A 21422-nucleotide genomic window follows, 5' to 3' on the forward strand; every position below is an offset into this window, starting at 1 on the left:
GAGAAAGACTTTTTGTCAGTGAAAAGTTAAAGTTCCTCAAGCACGTATTTATTTAAATTTGGGCTTACGAAGCTTTGAGTATGAATGTTTTAGGATGGTGGGCAACCTTGCATCATTATTTTTTGGACTGGAGAAGGTTGATTTTACTGTAAAAGTGACCTCAGACATTAGTCTTGTTACATAAAACAGTGATGTCATGTAACGGGCAGCTGGAACACAGAGTTCTGTTCTTACCATTAGTAAAGCACAGCGGATAAGTGATGAAGCTGACGCTGACGATGAGATGAGATGAAGACTCGCAATGTCGGCTCCATTTCTCTCTGCTCCTACTGTGACTTAAGTGAAGTCTCCTCCAAACAGAGCAATGTTCTTCTGAACCCGACCCAGAGCAGCTGCCTGGTCCTGCAACCCATAATTCCCCGGCAGAGCACTGGAACCTATACAGAGTCAGCAGAGTTCAATTCATCAGGCACATCCAAATGTGTTTTCCACACATAGATTAAAACTATGACGCAAGAGGATTTGCAATAAATGACTGAAAAATCACCTTTTCATTATAACCAGCATGTGAAAGTTGATCCATTACACAATAATAATAATAATCTTTTAAATGTTTAATCAAATATTCCCAGCTCCACAGGGGTTAGGCTGGGAAATACCATCGTCAAAAACAGTTCAAGAAACTTAAGGAAGCCAATCAGGCTTCTGCACAGCTTTCACTGCTTGTTGTTTTTGGCTGGACAATGAAAGCTCATCCTGGCAGACCACTCAAAGGCACCAGTAAGGCCTCCTTTTCAAACCTACTCAGCCAAGGGTGGCAAAAGGGAAAAGAATCTGAATATTTTCACAACCACTGTGCGGAATGGAACTTCTCACATGGACATTACGTAACCATATTCCATAACCATATCCACTCCATTTTTTTTTTTTTTTTTTTTTTTTGCAATTCCATTTTATGGAAAAAATTATCCAATTTTTGCAATACATCATTTCTAACCTAACAGTGCTTCCAGGACACAGTTTAATTCCAGTGTAGGATATATAATAAAACTGTCTTCATAACATTGAGAATCTTTCCTTAAAATAATTTTACTGAAGGCTTTATAAGGCTTTCTCTTTTTTGATGCATGAAAACAAACACATCAGCAATAAAGACAAATAAAGCAAAGATGTAAGATTTTATTTAGGGGTCATAATGGTGAGGACTGTGTTATGTACTAGATTCTATATTATATGTTGCTCTATGACAAGAGTTTTCAGTCAGTACAGAAAACTGTACAATAAAAAGTTTATTATCCAATGGATATATACTGAAAAGTTTATTTTATTTATTTTATTTATCTTTTAAATAAATTAATACTTTTATTCAGGAGGGGTGCATTACATTGTTTAAATGTGAACTTTGAACTTTCTATTTCTAGAATCCAGATTTTTTTTTTTTTTCACAGTTTCCACAAAAACATTAAACAACATGAACTGTTTAGATACCAAAATTTCCTTTGGCACCAAAACTGCATATTAAAATGATTTCTGAAGGATCATGTGACAATGAAGGCTGGAGTAATGGCTACAGTAAGTTTAGCTTTGCCATTACATTTGAAATATATTTAAAATAGAAAGCATTTGTGGGGCTGGCTAGAGTCTTGGAATAATATCAAGATGCATATATGAACACTTTCATGCATATGTGTGTGTTTGTGTACCTGAACTTAGGTACCGAAAGCCGAAAGCTGCCACCCTGAAACTGGCTGTCACTACTGTCATGTTTCCAACAGCAGCGAGGTAAGAGCCATTTAAGACACCCGATCCAGAGTTGTGGAAGAACACCAGAACTGGAGCATTCTTTCCCTGTGACAAAACAGAAAAATTGTACTATGAATACCAATAGCAGCATTCACACCACAGTCAGCAGATACAGTGGTTTGTGAAAGCAGTATTAACATATCTAAAAGTCCATGATATACAGTGAGTTCCAATGAGACACTAAATGAGAATTTATTGACTGCAAACTTCTGAATAGTACTCTATGTCTATATCTATATATGAATTTATGCATGTATGAGCTCACAAGTATGTCATGTGAGTCTTACCACACTACTAGCAAAAAATACATTGAGGTACAGACAGTCTTCGCTGGAGGTGGAGTCAGTGGGATCGCCAGGCTGAAGACAGCTGGATCTAAAACAGTTTTGATAAAGCAAATCAGATCTCACTCAAGAAAAGTGACTCTATTAATTCTGCAGATTTGAGGGTATAAATACATGTTCATTTCGTAAATGAACATTCATTTATACTTTTACGATCTGCAATCAAATGCACTGAGAAAATGCAGCATTCCAGGTACCAGTCCAGTCAGCTGGCTGTGGAAGGCTGAAACGGAGCTCTCCGATTGGTGGACGAGCATAAGGGACACACAGGAAGTAGGTCACACGCTTGCTGTCTTAGCCAGTTATGGGTTTCACCTCACTCTCCCCAAGAAGTGTGCTGTGATCAAGGATGGAAACAGAAGTCAAGTCTGGCTGTATACCTATAAATATATGTTTAACATCTCTGTTGTTAGGGTGGAAGAAATCAGAAACACCCTAAACTGGTTGACACTCTGAATAAATTGAAGAATGTATTGTTTTAAGGAGCGACCTGTCCTGATGTAAACAGATTGAGCAAGCTCTTTGATGACTAGGAAGCAGCGTGGGCCGCTGGTCGAAGGAAGACAGGTGTGTGTGTCTGGATACATCACACATCTCATGGCTGAATCTCTGCTATCAATAGACACCTGAACAGGACTTACTTTCCTCACAGGCTACAGAATACAAGACAGTTATGAGAAAACAAAGATAACAACATACACCTGTACTGTGAATTGCAAAAAAAAAAAAAAAAAAAAAAAAGGATTCTGATTATTACTAATTACATTTATTACTAATTATTACTAATTACCTACATTAACATTATGTATATATATACACACACATATGTACATATATGTATATTATTGCATATTCAGCCTTGTCATCTTAGAAATAAATTATATTTTAAAATATATTAAAATAGAACAGATACTTTAAATTGTGACAATATTTCAAAATATTACTAATATTATATTTTTTAATCAAATAAATGCAGCCTTGGTAAGTATAAGAAATAATATGTATTCAGATCAAAAGTAAACATTGCTACTGTAAATGTGTTTAGCAAGTAATATGTGCCTCTATCACATCAGCTTCCTGTAAAAGTTCTCAGAAAAAAAAAAAAAAAGGTGAGAAATGTTACCAGATAGACACTACTCTCTGACTTTATACAGATCCTCTGCTATGTCTCTGCTTATGTGGACAATGTCAAAAGCTGAAACAGATGATTCCACCTTGACAGAGGTGGCATCCAACTGCTTCCGGTTCTTCAAATCAGCTGCTTGCACATAAGCAATGAGATGAAGAATGATGTTTGGAAATTACATAAATTACTTAAATTATAAATACATTAATAAAACTAATACAACGCTAGAAAACAGTAAGTTATTATTCATTTAGGAGTCTCTTACCATTCTTTGATGGAGAGCGGAGACTAAATGGTGGACACATTCTGGGATTCTTTATCCATTGGTTTACTACTGATGTACAAAGGTGATGGTAAAATCTTTCATGAAGTAATTTTTTCTTCAACAAGTCACATAATGGGAATTCTCAATTTATTCAAATGCACAAAGTTCGAAAAGGCACATGCATTTCAGATATACGTGGCTTTTCATACCAGCTGAAGGGACAGGCTTCAGTCTGCATTTTGGATGAGGAGCAGTCTTGAATCCTCCAGTTAGTGCTGTCGTTCTGACCACATGTCTGGATACCCAGACTATTCAGAGTTAGACACAACACATCTGATCCTATACAAAAACAAAGCAGAGACCAACTGTGAGTGGTTAAATTCTTCAGATTAGGCACATCACATGTGTTTTGAGTGAATAAGCTGTGTGATTTGAGACTCGTCTGAGTGTAAAGGTTCTTTTGTACCAGGTACTCCTGAATCTTGAACATATCCTATGCCACGGCAGCATGGATCTTCATCACATCCCCTCTCACACTCAAAAAACTTGCTTGAAAAATTAAACCAGCATGACTCATGAAGGAAGCAAATAAACAAAGATGGAAACACAAAACTGGTGGCTTTCCCCTCACCCTTCCGTGATAGATTTACTGGACAGACTGACTCAACTGTGTACAGAGTAGGACACCATATTCTTAAAAGGAATAAGGCTATAAAAGCTCTTCACATTTCCAGACAAAGAAACTGCACAAGAAAAAGAAAGTGATGTCCATATTATGCATGACTGTAAAACTGAACTTGATCAAAAGCACTTTGACGGAATAGGTTAGTAAAAAGAGTATATTTAACCTAATGTTCCAAACAGTGGAACATTTATACACAGAAACTGCCAAGCGGTGTTTCTGGGGCAAAAACATACTGTTCGCTAATTATGAAAGGTCCTTTGTTTCCCTCAGTACAAGCTAAGATAAAATGCTGGAAATTGTCTTTTACAGCATTGAAAAACCCCTTACGGCAGATTTCCACAAAGGTAGCATTATTTTCCACCCTTAAACATCTACAGCAGATGGACCACATGTTAAGAGTTTATGATCACACCTTTTTGTTGTGGATTACTTTATAGGCCATGAAACATTCAAGCCCCTGTGATCACTACTCACTGCTGTGTGTGCACTTGGATGGGTTAAATGCAGAGCACCAATTCCGAGTATGGGTTACCATACTTGGCAAATGTCACAGCTTTCACTTTTCACTTTCACTATTATGACTGAAAATCACTGTATTTCTGTTCTAGGAACACACAATAGTACTGTCAAATCCAAATATTCCTGTTTTGCCATTTTAAATTGTTCAAAAGTATGTTGTCAGTAAGCTATTTTTCTTTTCTTTTTCAAATAAATAATATTTTGTAAGAATGCATTAAACAGATCAAAAAATTAATTAATTCTTAAAAAAAAGAAGAAAAAAAGTATAATAGTATCCACTAAAAAAAGCAGCTCAACACTGATAACAATATTAAACAATTGTAACATTTCACAGCATTTTTGATCAAATAAATGCTTGAGCATGAGAGCATGAGACTTCTTTCAACAACATAAAAAAAAAAACAACAACAACTCATAAACCCCTAACTTTTTAATGGTTCTATACTCCAACACACTGTAGTAAAAAAAAAAAAAAAAAAAGGAATTAAATTTCAGATTTGAATTAACTTTTTATAATTTTGAAATGATTATTTAGATATAAGCATCTTAAAAAAGGCTTGTACTAAACAAAAACCAGACAAAATTCTCTTACATAAAACCTTACATAATCCACAATGAACAGTCCTTTTTGAACAAAAACTAAGGGGCTAAAGAGCAGACAAACTCTTTGGTATGGAGAGGGATGAATGACGAAGGCAATCTGAGAGACACTCCGTCTCTCCGCTTCTGTTCAAATAAATCACTTGTGATGCCACATGATTTAAATCCTAGAACTGTTCTGCAGTTTAGACAGACATCCAGAATAACCACATTATTGTGTGGTCACTCACTCACTTTACCAAATCTTGCATAACACTTCTTTTCCATTTCTAATTTAAAGGCTAACAATGAACATCATGCATAAACCACAATTATACAGAGGGTCTCACCCACGTGCTTTTCTTTCAGGGGAAACAAATTCTGAGACCCAGAGGAACAGTCCAAAGCGGAAACATGGAGAATGTTGAAATAAAGATGAATGGTATTGAATTTCAAGTATTTTTTTTTTTATTTGAACACCATGGCCAGAGTAACGGACATTCATAGTCCCCATGAAATCACTTGACAATTTCAGTTTTCTTGTAAATGGTTTAATTTATTAAACCATTATCATATGGACCATGGATTATTATATCTGCTAGAAGTTAAAAAAGTTTAAATTTAGGAGTACAGTATAGCATATGGATGGCATAAAAACTAATAGAAACTAATACTAATACAAAACTTGATACCATGGTGCCTGTAAGTTAGAGTCGTCTAACTTAGAATGTGGCTGGCGGAATTTCCGTTAGATTTCACACTTAAATGGTCATGAGCAGGGTCATGAAGCTACCACTATTAAGATATTAACAGATGAGTTTGACACTTTTTTGAAGGAAGCAGAAGCAATTAGCAGAAGTCAAAGTCAGAACATCACTCAACTGTACCAGCTAGACAATATGTCAAGATAGTGGATTTTTCAGGTGGTGTTGAGGAAAGTCGCATTAGATTGTGTTAGTCTTTGGTTCCACGTACCGCAGACACCATGAGCTCACCACTGTCTGCACGCCACATGGATGAGGTGGAGTTTTGCCACTTCACCTCACTGAAATGTTCTCCAGTCTTCCAGACAATTCCTCTTACTAGCAGCTCCAAAAATGTGTAATGAGAACTAGACATGGTTCGTTTTATGGCTAATGACCTGTGAACCCCAAAATACAGGAGATAATGATCCTGGTTAAAGTTTGCAATTGGAACAGTAGAAAAACAAGTAAAGATAATTGCGTAATTAATGTACATCTCTCTTTCCTTTAATAATTATTATATTATCAAAATTATTTAGGCACCATATGTAATTTTTGATATATATATTTTTTTTTTACTAATGGGTGCAGTACACTATAGTTCATTTATGTATGTGAGGATAGCAAAGTAAAGTAAACTGTGACATATTATACCCAAAAATTCTTCATACAGTGGCCTACCAGTCAAATTTAAAAAACTGTGATAAGGTGAGAAATGTTGAAGGTGTCTGAATAAATTTTGGTTTGACTGTCCCAAATCAAAACAATATTTCAATATTTATTTTATATTTATATCTTTTTTTGAGTCTGTTTAGTGTTGGTCAGACTAGTATTCACTTCAGACTTAGACTTCAAACTAGTCATTATTAATCCATCATCATTGTCTCCTTCTGCCCTTTCACCTTATGTCTCTATAAGGCTCCAGCAATCCCAAAATCTGAATCATCTGCATTCCATGTTCAGTTGCTAGGATCATATCTGAAAACAAATAAAGTAAACGACAGACTCAATCACAATGAAAGTGGTAAGAGTCTGACTTCAGACTTCACCATAGACCACAGTCACGCATCCTGCATAAGGCAATGCAAAACCCATCTGTCCAATCACAGAGAAAAGACTCTGAAAATAGACAGCTTATGCTTGGAAATATGAAAAGATAATATACAGTATAGTATAGTGTATGTACAGTGTATATGTGTGATTATCTGATGAAATGGGGTATCACAACAAAATTATATTGAGTTATAGTGTTTTGATAATTTCAGATCCATGTGGAAGTGAATAGTTAAAATTACCCTTTTTGTTAATTGTAGTAAAAGCATGACATTTTTGTGCATAAATGACTTACCTTTCTTCTGGTATGCAGTCTGAAGACTAAACTGCATGACTGCCTGAGGGGGTTTGTCATATGCCCCACATACATGCGTGTCAGGATACAATACGCACGCAAAATACAGAGACCCTTCATCACGAATATCAGACACATGACAGAATTCTTCTTTTTCGCAGCCTGAAACCCAAATCCCATATTTACAGATCAGAATGTGACACATTCTTGGACCACACAGACATTTAGTAAGTATATAAGCATAAGCAAAATTGCATCTTACGTTTCAGACACCACAGCTGTGCCTCCTGGAAAGTGTATTGGTGTATAAAGATCCAGTAAAGCTGACTGGGAAGTTGCCTCTCTGGGTCGACTTTAACATAACCATTCTCTAGAACACCAAATGTCTCCTTTATTGAGTCTAAATAAATGATTATTAGAGAGAAAAAAAGAAAAAGAAAAACACAGAATTTAGATTTTTTTTTTAAATACCAATTTTAAAACAGTACAGTTTATTATAAGGGTATTTTTAAGAACAAGAACACAAAAATAATATTAAATAATTTTAGTAAATAAATACATATAAAATTATTTTAGCCTCATTTCATTCATTCATACCAGAAAGTGCAAATTTGGAATCTTCCATAACAGCTGATCCACTGCAAGCAGAGAGAGTTTTTGGACGCGTGTTCATATCAGACTCTGAAGACATAAATTATAACCAATAGATTATACAAGAATAAAAGCTAGATCATAATTCATCAAAATATATACTTTTGTTTATGACAGGCTTTTAAAACGCTTTAGCTGATGTGTGCAGAATGTCCAAACTTTTCCAGAGGTAGATGCATTGGAAGCTGATGAGAGTTTCCTGGTAACCAGTTTTATTTTTGCTGGATGCCGGTAAGGCTGCATCAGCTGCAAGAAATGTTAATTTCCATTATAATGTCCATCATTCCATAAAATCTTGATATATATGACATACAATTGAATTCGCAATCATGTAAAATTTAAAGACAGGAAAGCTAAGATTTTTAAGCACTGCACATTGGTAAAGATTCAGCAAGTCATAATCAATCAGACAGAGTAAACTGTAAACTTTTGAGTTGGGTACCAGGAAGGAAAACACCATAACGAAGCAATAAAGAGCAACCACTGGAAACTAAACAATTGCTAAAGGTCAAATAACAGCTGAACCGAGTTAACAGCTGAAAAACAATTAAACACATTTGTGTACAGTTTGAAAATCTGGACTGTGTATGTGTACATGGACTTATACTGATGGTGAAGTTCTGTCTGCCAAAGTTGAAAGCGAAACGTTTCAGTTGTTTGCTCTATTAGACACCAGCACCACAGATGCCGGCTGGAGGAGGCCACACCCCCCACGTCCCAGTCTGCCTCACTGCACTGCAGCACTGAAAGAGCACTCAAGAGAACACACATGATAGAGCCTAAAACACAGGACACAACCATTTAACAATTATTAATTGATCATATATCAAATATGTATGTATAATATATAGTGATTTCGTTTTATAGCAGTGGAAAGGAGCTACATCTGCTTTTAATGAGTGAGAGCGACTCTGACCTCCATCGAGGACATTCTGGTTAAGGATGAATCCATCACAGCAGTTCTCACGACTGCGAGAGTTGACGCAGAAGCGATGGACGTCTGCCAGAGTGGATCCACGTGCATCAAACACAAGCATCCGATACACTCCAGAACCGGTCTTTCGTAAACTCAGCCTCTCAAAACCCTTTGGGCCTGCTGTGCTGAATTCATGACCTTTTGTCAGAAGATGAAGGGTGGAGAAAAGAAGAACATATATTCTTTTAGTCATGGCCAAGACACACAAGTGCATCTAAATGTTTCTGGGTCGCCAAAAATAACTAGAAACTGGAATCTCTGTTCCTGAGAGGAGTCTCAAAGTATCGAGTCATTTATTTCACATGGAAAAATATTTATCTCGTTACAGAACAAGTCTTTGCAATGTTTTTATTAGAATTTTCTTTATTTTTGTGTCCACGGATGACTAGACCACTTTGTTAAAATCATTACTCACGATCCACAACTTAATCTTTGGGACTACATGATATTTTATGTTGATTATATTTCATTTTCATATGTTCTTTACCTCATAGAAAAGTTCATTTTCTATTGAGACAAGCTCAAACTCTCAATATTGTATGCATCACCACATTTTACTGCAATGTGTAACCAACACAGGGTCCTGGTGACTCACAATAACTAACCAAACTGAGAACATGTGGGATTTAACTAACAGCTGATGATCTTAACTTTCTTTCTCAGCACCATCAGATTGGGATCATCTCCTTTTATTTTCAGAACACAGTTTAGAGTCTGGAATGTCTCAGCACCATCATTTCCCAGAAACCCCTTGCTCTGTAATGCCAAAAAACAGCAAGACTTTTTTTCTCTTTTTTTGCAATAATCATCACACTTTAGGGAAAGGAGAAGTGAGTGTCACTAAGACCAAAAAAAAAACACCCAATGCCAAATATAACACTTAAATATTATTAATGTCTTACTTATCCAATGTTAAAACATATGTACTTGGTCAAATTTTGGACAAATGAATGCTGAAATTATAAAGTCAGGAGATGATGATTGAAGATAAATTTTAAAAGCAAGCCTTAGGCTACTGTTCAAAAGTTATACAATATTAAGATAATACATGCCAAATTAGCATACAAGAATGATTTCTGAAGAATCACGTGACACTTAAGATTGGAGTAATGGCTGCTGAAGATTCAGCTTCACAATATTAGTATTACATACAATAATAATATAGTGTGCATGCATTTTGGTCATACTTGTTCAGAGGTCCTGCATTCAGGATTATCCACACTTGTGCTGTATAGCTCATAGTGAGTTTTTTCTTCATCCCTGAAAATAGGCACATGTTGGCATGAATCTTCCATGGCACAGTCTAACAGGGATGTGATCGACAGGTCATGAAGAGTGTGAGTGTCCATCTGACTTATTCAAGTACAGGTGCAGTGTATGTATTTAACAGTGCATCTCACCAAGCACACACTTCCTGAGCTGTGTTTCCTTTGGCTGGGTTGAAAAATCAGAGCTCAGTTTTTCAGCATTCTCAGATTTCCGCAGGAGGGAGGAAGAGGCAACCACCTCAAACTTTTCCATTACTGCACACATACAAAGAGTGATATACTGAACATACATAAATGAATTTATATATTGTTTGTCCTTTCATATTAGTAAAGATTTACTAATTTACTTAAAGGGTTAATTCACTCCAAAATGAAAATTCTGTCATTAATTACTCACCCTCATGTCATTCCAGACCCTCAAGACCTTCGTTTATCTTCAAATTAAGATATTTTGATGAAATCTGAGAGCTCTCTGACCCTCCCATAGACAGCAACACAACTGTAATGTTCCCAGGTGCAGAAACATAGTAAGGACATCAGTAAAACAGTCCATGTGACATCAGCGGCTCAACTTCAATTTTGCGAAGCTATGAGAATACTTTTTGTGCACAAAGAAAACAAAAATAATGACTATATTCACCAATTCTTCTCCCCCGAGTTACTGTCTTCTGCCATTTTGGAGAGTATCACAACGCATACGCACGCTTTACCCTAAGCGTAAACAATGCTGATTATGCCAGTTACATTCATGCACATGCTTTACCCTGAACCCCCCAAAAAAATAAAAATAAAAATCGCTTATTACGTTCTTGGGTACTCTCCAAAATGGCAGAAGATGCAACTAAGGGGAGATAATTTGTTAAATAAATTATGTTATTTTTGCTCACAAAAGGTATTCTTGTAGCTTCGCAAAATTGAAGTTGAGCCACTATTGTCACATGGACTGTTTTACCGATGTCGTTACTACGTTTTTGGACCTGGGAACATTATAGTTGCGTTGCTGTTTATGGGAGGGTCAGAGAGCTCTCAGATTTCATCAGAAATATCTTAATTTGTGTTCCGAAGATGAATGAAGGTCTTACGGGTTTGGAACGACATGATTTTCATTTTGGGGTGAACTAACCCTTTAAGCACTGTTGAACCAATACTTGAGACAGTCTTGTGGAAGGTACTTTCAAATTGTAGCTCCCAAAGCTACACGCAAGCTACATTTTTAAAACTCACTAACATAAAGTTGCGAACTACATTAAGAAGGCAATATGTTTCTGAATATAAAACTATCAGCATATGATCTACTTTTACAACCAGAGCAGAATTTATCTGACACAAAACAATTAAGATCTCAGTGTATGGGTTGGGTAATGTTTTATTAAGGGTATTATCAAATAAAATAAAATAAATAGTCAAATAGTAAGAAAGAGCAGAATTTAAAATACGCAATGAAATGGAAGTAGTGTCATCTTTTCTTCAGTATTGTGATGTACATCTGACTGAAACAGATGAAAAAATTAGGGGGACTTGGTTCCATTCATTGGTTGTTGATTGGATGGAGGCAGATCTACATGCAAGACTGCAGTCAATTGTAAGAAAGGGGCGGAGTTTAAGTGGACCAAATGATTGGAGGAGTCCGGTGTACATCACCAGAGAGAAGTTATTTCACAGGAAGACCCATTTATGACATTTTGATTAAATAAAGTAATCCAAAAAGTTTAAAAAATAAAACAAATAGCCTTGTGGGCAGTGCCCCCACAAATAGCGCAGTTGTGCTTTCCCAATCCCATCCCCATTTCTCAGTCTCCCACTTTGCTTCCTGTCTACCTACTGTCCTATCATAATAAATACAAAAATACATAGGGTGAATAGTTTGATACCAAAAAAAAAGATAGACCAGCAGGGACTCAATTGAAGCAATGAATTTTGTTTGAGTTTGTGACATGAACTCTTTGAACAACTGAAGTCACTAAAATAAACTCCTACTAAAATAAAGTACTATGTACGAATCAAGTGAATTAAGGGGCAGACAGCACGATTTTTCATTCCGCATATTTTCTTGTTTGTAAAAGTTGTGTGTTACTTGAAAAGTTCCACTACTTTAAAAACACACGTTGTGTGTAGAGAGACACACAACCATCTGCCAGACATGGGGTCTTTCTGGGCTGACGGGAATTCCCCTTTTTTTGTACAACTCAGTTTACTCTGCTGGCACTCAGTAAGACCTGGAGCATCAAGACAAATAGAAATCAAGATGAAAAATCACAATCCCTCATTTTCCTCTAAAACCTGTTATCTACATTTTGACAGAGCTGCCAAGTATAATTGTAACTATCTACACCTGCTATTCTTAAGTTTGTGTGTTGGGCTGGGCTGTTTCAGTTTTGGCCTTTACTCACAATGAGAAGCACTAAAGGCTCCCTGGGCCACAGTGGATGTCCCTGAGGGGCAGGGAGAACAGAAAACCTCCCCTTCTTCCACTTGAAAAGTATCATACGTACACAGAGTACACACACCACCACTAGAAAATAAAACCAGCTGGACACACTACTGCACGTGAGAGAGGATAAAAACAAAAATACACAGGGAGCGGAGTGATTAAGCTTGGATAATGATGGTGTTGAGTGGAAAAAGAGGAGAAAGTGTGACAGATACAGAAGGAAGATTAATAATAGAGGAGGAGGAAAAATTGCATGCAGTTTGAAATATTACCTTATACATTTATACAATTTTGCTCACCATATTTCTATGCCAGTAAGCTAAAACATGCACCAATTATAGAAAACTTTATAGGTGCATATTCGGAAATACTAGTAAAGCCATTTTCCTTTATGGTACACAGCCCAGTCTATCATTAAGACAACCAACTGGTACAGAAGCCAACCTACCACACCCAGTGGATTGTGGGAGCTGCTTAGCATCCATGCAGCTAAATGAGGGAGGAATAGAAAGAGCGAGAGAACGGTCATAGAGGAAGATGGACTGGTATGACCCGCTTTGGATTAATTCCCTCATGCCCTTTAACAACCTCTCCTCGCTAAGTGCCATATCTGCAAAATATACACATGCATTTATTTAGAAAGAAAATCACGTGGAGTGATAACAAACATTAATGATTCAGTGTAATGTCAGTGTGAAATGCATCTGATAGATATCAGATATGTTAAATGTACAGAAATGGACTAAATAAGGTGCATAAAGCTGTTCACACCAATGTCTTGGAGATCAGGGAGAGATGTTATTGGCAGGTCGGAGAGTCTGGCCCTAAAGGTGATGCGTGCAGTGACCTCCTTGTCATTCAAACACTCAAGAGACACAGATGAGTCTTCACAGACTGCAACAGAGCTGGTCTGGCCAGATAAGATCAGCTAACAAACATGAAGACAAACAAAAAGTATGCAAAGTAAACAAACACTCAGTGATGCAAAATTTCAAGACATTTAACCAAAACAAAGCATTGATGAACAAAATACCTTGTTTTCTGAATGTCATTTTAAAAAATTAACATGCAAGTTGTCTCTGTAGGCTTTACAGACCTACACAGTTTGTTGTAATGCTGTACTGCAGGCCAATGACACTTACATATTAAAAATATGACACTTGCAGACTAATAACACATTTTGTAGTTGCACATTTTAGCATTTTGGTGTTTTTTACTTGTCAGTCTAAAGTTGTATTAGTGGAAAATTACTGTAATATGTTATATGGTGTTTTCAAACTTTGATTTGGTGTTCCACCAATGGAGTCTCTAATGGAACATGGTAATGTTAAAATATGAGATGGGAGGAAAAATATATTTCAGTTGTTTCACATTTGCATATAAAAGTTTTTCACACTTCAAGAAAGTTTGTGTTCACTTGCAAAATTTTGGTGTTTCCACAAAATCTGGCATTTGCTCACAGGGAACGCAACATTTTTGTAAGCAAAAAAAATTTGTCCAGGAAAAAGAAAATTTTGTGATTGAACATTTGTGAGCTAACAGAAATATATATTTTTCCCTCACATCTCATATTTTTTCTATGACCATTTCCCCTTAAGGGCCCTGTAATACCCTGGGGTCTATAGAAGTTTTTTTCTCTTTTTTTTCTTCTTTTTTTTTTTAACAAAATGTAATTTTTTAGGGCTGTCAAAGTTACCTTAAATAAAATTTTTTTAAACCAAATCATTTATATTAAAAAAAATTCATATACATTTTTTTTTTATTTGATATAACAACTAATAATGGCTATTTTTTTTTCTACTGAAAACTATAGTTTAACAATAAAAATAAATCAGTTTAATAATTTTTTAGACAAACATTCTGGGTGCTGCAACTCTGTTGACCCTCAGCCAGGGACAGCTTTAGCTGTAAGGACACCTGCACTGTATGTAAAACCTGAGGCTCTGATGGACATCACAGACACACTGTTGCTCAGTACAAACCGATACATAGTAATTAGAGCAACAAGATTTCATAGAACAACAAATCCCAAAGGACATACTGTAACAACCTGTGAGTGTTTTAACAGGTAAATAGGACAATGTTTGTGTCTGTGGCCTTTACTCTAGCAGGTGTAGTATAGTGGAGCAACATCAAGCCAGTTTTTGGCCTGGGGATCACACAGGAAGCTGGCGACAAGAAGGGCTGACAGGTCACACTGCAGGGGTGAGAACCTCTGCCTGTCCTGCACACACAGAGGCTCATAGCCCACACCGACCTCTCTCTGCAATGCCAGAGACTTCTGTAGAAAACACCAACCTGGACCTACAACACACAACATGGGCCTGCCATGGTACATTTCTCAATGCCCCACTGCTTGATATGGTAATAAATGTTAGTGCTGGAACAACATTACTTTCACCCTCCACCACTGCTCCTTTCAATTTTGAATTTGGAAAAACATGCCACTTGTGTTATGAAACTAAATTCTAAAAACTAACCCTTTTATTTCCCTAAGGGTTTATGGGAAGGTTAAGGTTAGGTTCAGCAGCAAGGAAAGGGTCAAGCTTGTGATCGATTGACAATAAATTTGACCAACAAAGGTTGTTGATAGGAGAACATCTTGTACTAAATCACACTCTAAAGATAAATGGATGAAATAATTACACTGCAGTTCTACAGAAGGACTGGTGATGGCAGGTTGGATGACTTGTCCAGTTATTGGACTCACACACAACCCCTGCGAATGGCCTAAACGTGGTTCTGGAGTATCGAAAACTCACCGTCTTACAAACCGTCCTCAGAAAAAACGATGGTCCGTAAATGGCCTCAACATTCCCATCTAACATGTCAGATGAAATATCAGAGATCTTCTCAAATCTCGCCAGGACAGGGAACACTCGGTGGTGCCCAGCTTTGAACAATTCAGATACAAATGTTCTGAATGATGCCTTGGCTTCTAAGTTTCCTGCATAGGTTCGCAGAATTCCAAGAGCTTCTGAAACAGACAGGTCTTGTCCGGAATTTATGATCCGAACCCACTCATGGTAGAACTCAATCGCTTGTCCTGGAGGCCCATCACACTGGATCTGATGCCAGCTGCCATCATAAGCACAACGAGGGATGTACACTTCAGAAAGCTGGGTTACTGAAGATGGATCAGAGAGAACAGAGCGCACTGTGGACAGGAATTGCTGGGTGGCTGTTGCCTGGCAGCTTGTTGGACCTAAAGAGGAATATCAATAAAATAATATTAAAAAGTCATAATCTAACTTTTACTTTTTAGATTTGAATAATCAGTGTTAATGTGATTCCATCTTAGTAAAGTGAAATGCCAATTATGTTGCATTTCCGGTTTCTGTAGCTGATCATTATGGAAATCTAAGAGAGATAAGTTGCAAATCCGAGAACTAAAGGTTAAAACTGTAGACATAAAGTTACTAATATGTGTCTTTTAGGATAAGGTACAAAAATGGTCCTTTTTCTCACATTTTTCTGTAGGTTACATAAGACTGCCCTGGCATGTATTCGATGTTAAAAATGTACACTATGTCAATTTTATGTGAAAAATAAATAAAAAGCAGAACTTAACCTTTGAGAAGATACCTTGTAAAACTAAAAGCAATTAAGCTCCATAAAACAAATGAACAAAGTCTGTATAATGCATAATTGAAATGTTTGGCCAGTTGTTTGTTACATATGTGCCGGATCATTTGAATGTGTGTCTAATTAAATGCATGAATACAGGAATGATTCTCTCTGGCTCTGTAATTAATCATCTATGGTTAGCATTCAGACTCACATTGAAGAGCTTCCTGAGTTCTGAATGCTGAGTTTCGTTCCAGAACGGTCCACGCAGAAACAACTTTTGCCAAGGCACTGATGTGCAACGTAAGCACCATCAGTCTCACATTTAGCAAAGAAGACCTCAGATCCTGCAGAACTGCTGGCTTTGACTGCAGTTGCCATCTGACGTTCTTTCTCACACTGGTATGAGCATCTCGGTCTGGACCCATTGATGCGAGAACCTGTTAGTTCCAGACCAAGAGAGTCCACACACCAACACTCTGAGCCCTGACACTGAACTTCCTTGTATCACCCATCCTCAGTGCACTGGGGCATGTATGAAGTTGAGGTGGAAGTCACAGGCTTGCAAACATGTGATTTCTGGAAAATGGCACGAAACAGTTGATCTAACTGGGCGCTTTCTTCTGCCTTCAACTGTTTGATTGATTCTCGAAGGGTAGAAAACTGCTCATTGTCAAGAGCCACTGAAACAAGTTTTATCATATCTCTGTTGTTTTTCAGGTTCACCGAACAGCCAAATGCATCAGAGATCGCTTGGTCTAGATTACTGGCAGAGTCATCTGTAAAGGTCTTGGCCAACTGCATCAAGTTGGTCACTGCTTGCGTCAAACCAACGTGACTGAAAACTTGACTGAAACTCAACGTACCACAGTTTCCAACAGTGCCAGTGTAGTTGAAATTGGCAGCATTATTTATTAATTTTCCTGCAAAGAGATTCTCATGGAGTCTCTTGGGATTCGGGGCAAGAGCAAGAGTTTTCAGGGAAAGAGCTCCAGAGGGAAACATCCCCTGGAGGACCTCTGCCAGGATGTCTCTGACATTTGGACGCTCAAGCTTTGGCAATGACTTATGAAGACCAGAGTTGGCCAAAAGCTCCTGGAATTCAGAACTGCAAGTACCAAGAAAAGAGAGGATGTCTTTGGAAACAGAGAACACGTTGCTCTTGCTGAAGTCTCCAGCTGGGCCATAAAAAAGCCTGGAGAGGACTTGTCTCCTCTCAAACAGGCAGTCTTTCACTCCAGCGCCTAAACAAACAGGAAACACAACATTAGTCAGTGTACAAACTCTACTCTCTACTCTATTCAACTCAAGGCTTTACTCACCAAGGGACTGGTAAAGTTTTTAGTGTTTGTTTCACTGGTCCCTTGGCAGGTAAAATCACTCAAGCAAGCTTAAGTATAGTATAGTTAAAGCTCCAAGAACTTCTACCATTAGACTGGATTAATTTGATTAGTTTGCAATGTGTTCATGGATATATTTTAATGCATTATCTAACTACCTGAACATTACTTATGTTTATTAGTAATATCATTCAAGATTTACTGATGCTAAAGAGACATCATGAAACGAAAGTGAAAAAATGTGGTGACCCATACTCAGAATTCGTGCTCTGCATTTAAACCTTCCAAAGTGCACACAGCAGTGAATCAGCCTTGTTTTCAGCACAGGAGGGTACAAAGGAATTGCCAGCCTGAGTAGCTGCAGCCCGTTCACTCTCACATTTGGTTGGACCTTATTAAAAAAAAATAAGAGTTGGGTAAGCACCTGTACTTTTATACAGATGTAGCAAATAAGTGCTGAAGGGTGGATTTTAGTCCTGCACTGCTATAACAACTACTATTTTTCCTATATTCTGTCCTTACATGTACAGGAAACTAATTTTTTTGTAAAAAAAAAAATATATATATATATTGTACATACACACACACATACATACATACATATATATATATATATATATATATATATATATACATATATATATATATATATATATATATATATATATATATATATATATATAGTAAATAATAAACAAAATGTTCACTTTTATGTTTTGCCAAATTGTACTTATTTAAAGAATTAATTCAACAACAACAACAAATATGTATATATATATAGTTAAGAAAAACTAATTTAAATAAAATTATCATCTTAATTTTCTTGAGAAGCAAAAATGCATATCCTAAAGAATATTTAGATATTGTTACTGGAAAACAATGCAAATTTTTGCAGTATTTTTGCAGTCTATGACATTATTATAGTAGTTTCCTTTTAAGTAAAACGTTGCATACATCTAAATCTCCCACTCACAGCCAACTGGATGACAAGGTTGCGGAGCTGTAGGATTCGATATATGTTTGACTGTGCAAATGTACTTCCCGGAGTCTGGTCTGAAAATGCTGTGTCGTACACCTCAACCAACAGCAGCTCCACACCTAGACAAACCAAACTCAAAACTAATCTTTTTAACAGCACACAAAATGTCACAACTTAGAATCACAGTCTCCCTGGGGTGCAAATGCAAATACACAATGGTAATAGTTTATGGATAACTCTTTGTGGTGTTTAAACCTAAAGCTCTCGGCTTAGATCTTTAACCTGGATATAACTGAAGAGGTATGTAGGCTATCACCTGTGCTTGACATTTCTCTTCCGCGACTGTCTGCACAGAAACAATAACTAGAGAGCAGCTCTGGGTAGGCCTTTCTGAAAGCACTGAAGGTCTGGAACACCTCTGGGTCTCTGTTAAAGAAAAGAAACTTCAATTAAATAAATCACTTGTAGCAGATGCATTTCAAACTCTTAGAGAAGACTTTAACTGATTATCTAGGAAAACTTGAAAATTGTGGAAACTGTTACATGCTTCTTCTATCTGACACAATACTGCAGTCTAGTGGTTAAACATGTAAAGCTTGAGCTGCTTTCCCAGATACAGAAGTGTAGAGCAAAAAATAGCTTTTGGAAGTGAGTCTCTATTAATTCAGTTACATTTTAATTTACTATGAGAAAATAACCATTATTTGGTCATTTCCAATTTTAGTCTTACCGAATTATATAAACTATCATTTAAAAGTTTAGGGTCAGTAAAATGTCTTTTAAATTAATACTATTAAATTAATACTAGTTTTTACAATTATTTTAAATTCAGCAAGGACACATTAAAATGACCGCAAAGACATTAAAAAAAATTAATAATAGATTTCAAATAAATTAATAAGTGCTATTGAACTTTCCATTCATCAAAGAATCCTGAAAATAATAATTACCACAAACATATTAAAGGGCATAACATATATTCAAGGTTTCAATCAGAAAATTAGAATAATATCATGCGACACTGAAGACTGGAGTAATTATGTGATGCAATGACAATAATAAATTTCAGTTTAAAATATATTCTACAGTTATTTTAAATTGTAATAATATTCCACAATATTACTGTTTTACTGTATTTTGGATCAAATGAAATCTTACCAACCCCAAACTTTTGAATGGTAAACCACATAACTCACCTGTTAAAGGTGTGTAACAGATCAAATATCATTCTGTCAGTGGTGTTGACAAACTTGCACTGCACAGGTAAGAAGCCCTCATCTTCTGAGCACTGAGGGGGAGATGGTTCACCGATACCATGAAGGAGTTGCCGCTGTCTAACCTCCAGTACCAGGACCTAGGGTCAAAGGTTAAGACGCATTGTATAGCATATCTAATGTCAAAAGTAAACGTAAAAATCTTGATCTTTCAGAAACTCATCTAAAATGTTCAAACAATGCATCCAGGGAGTTAAATGAATAAATGCACTCACACTTTGAGGGCTTTCCATTCTGCCTGGTTCCATAGATCTCCACGCTTTCTTGGTCCACGCACCAGCATTGGCCACAGGATGCATCAAACTGCACTGGCTCGAACTCTGAGTCTAGACATACTGGCAGCAGGGTGATGCCTTCAATTTGCATTGCCCGCTGTCTCTGGAGCTGGCAGGAGGTTAAACCTATAGAGAGAGGACAGGATGAATTTAATAGATTAAAATACAGTAAAAACAGTAATGTTATTAAAAATAGCTCAAAATAACCTTTTCCTCAGCCATTACTTTAGTAATTAATGTCACTTGATCCTTCAGAAATCATTCTAATATGCTGACTTTGTGCTCAAGTAAAAAATTTTCATATTATCAATGTACTGTAAAAAACAGTTGGCAATTGACATTTATTCATGCTTTTCATCAGGGTTTTCCGGGACCCCAAATGTCGAAACATAAAGAATGTCTCCCAGGTGTTTCTCCATTCACACACCAACATTCCCCACCTCCACGATTACACTGAACATGCCTGCAAAGATGCTTTTTTTTTTTTTTTTTTTACTTTTCCACAACATACCATGGTGCTTTTATGTAATATTATATAGTATATACAATATTGGTCAAGTTAATGCACCTAAAGCAGCCATCCTCAGAGCACTGGGGGACGTGCTCATGTCCCTGCGCTGAACTGACAGCCCTGAGCTGTTCACATTGACTCAGACTCTCGGTCTCCAGCTGGTACTGTGATGGGAAGAAACAGGTGGACGAGTTTTCTAAATCATAAAATCTTAAATACAGACCCTATAGAGACTTAAAGTAAACAAATCTGTTGTAAATTGACCAGATACTCAGCTAAAATCTTTCCAAATGTCAAGGAGAAGATGCCAAGCAGTTAGACAAATACAAAAAGGGGTTTCATCTCTTCCATGTTTTGCATCTTTTCCAGGATGCAAGAACTCGCCTAGTGAACACCACAAGACTGCATTGTCTTATATACCATATCCAAGATGTACACTGTCATAACTTTTCAGTATTTTGTCATTTTACAGATTTATCTATCAAAACACAAACCTCTCCAACCTGGTTAGAGTACCTGGTGGTGAATAAGAATATTTTGGACATCGAAAAGTGAGCAGCCAAGGTTGAACTCTTGAGAGCACTTCTTTAAGAAGAACCAGCAACATCAGTCATCTGAAAACCACTTCCAATAGAGATGAACAGAGCTGTGTGAAGTTACTTCTCTCATTTTGTTGCCCCGTACTTCTATTAAGAGGAAAATACTTAGTAGAAACATTTAGAGAAATAAAACTCACAT

General features: G+C 36.7%; 1 pseudogene; it reads right to left on the reverse strand.

Annotated features, from left to right (window-relative positions):
- Positions 1-21335, reverse strand: part of LOC109080435 — a 31613-nt pseudogene extending 10278 nt beyond the window's left edge.
- Positions 21336-21422: the final 87 nt, after the last annotated feature.

This window comes from Cyprinus carpio, chromosome B16, assembly GCF_018340385.1.
Source record: "Cyprinus carpio isolate SPL01 chromosome B16, ASM1834038v1, whole genome shotgun sequence".
NCBI classification, from domain to species: Eukaryota; Metazoa; Chordata; class Actinopteri; order Cypriniformes; family Cyprinidae; genus Cyprinus; species Cyprinus carpio.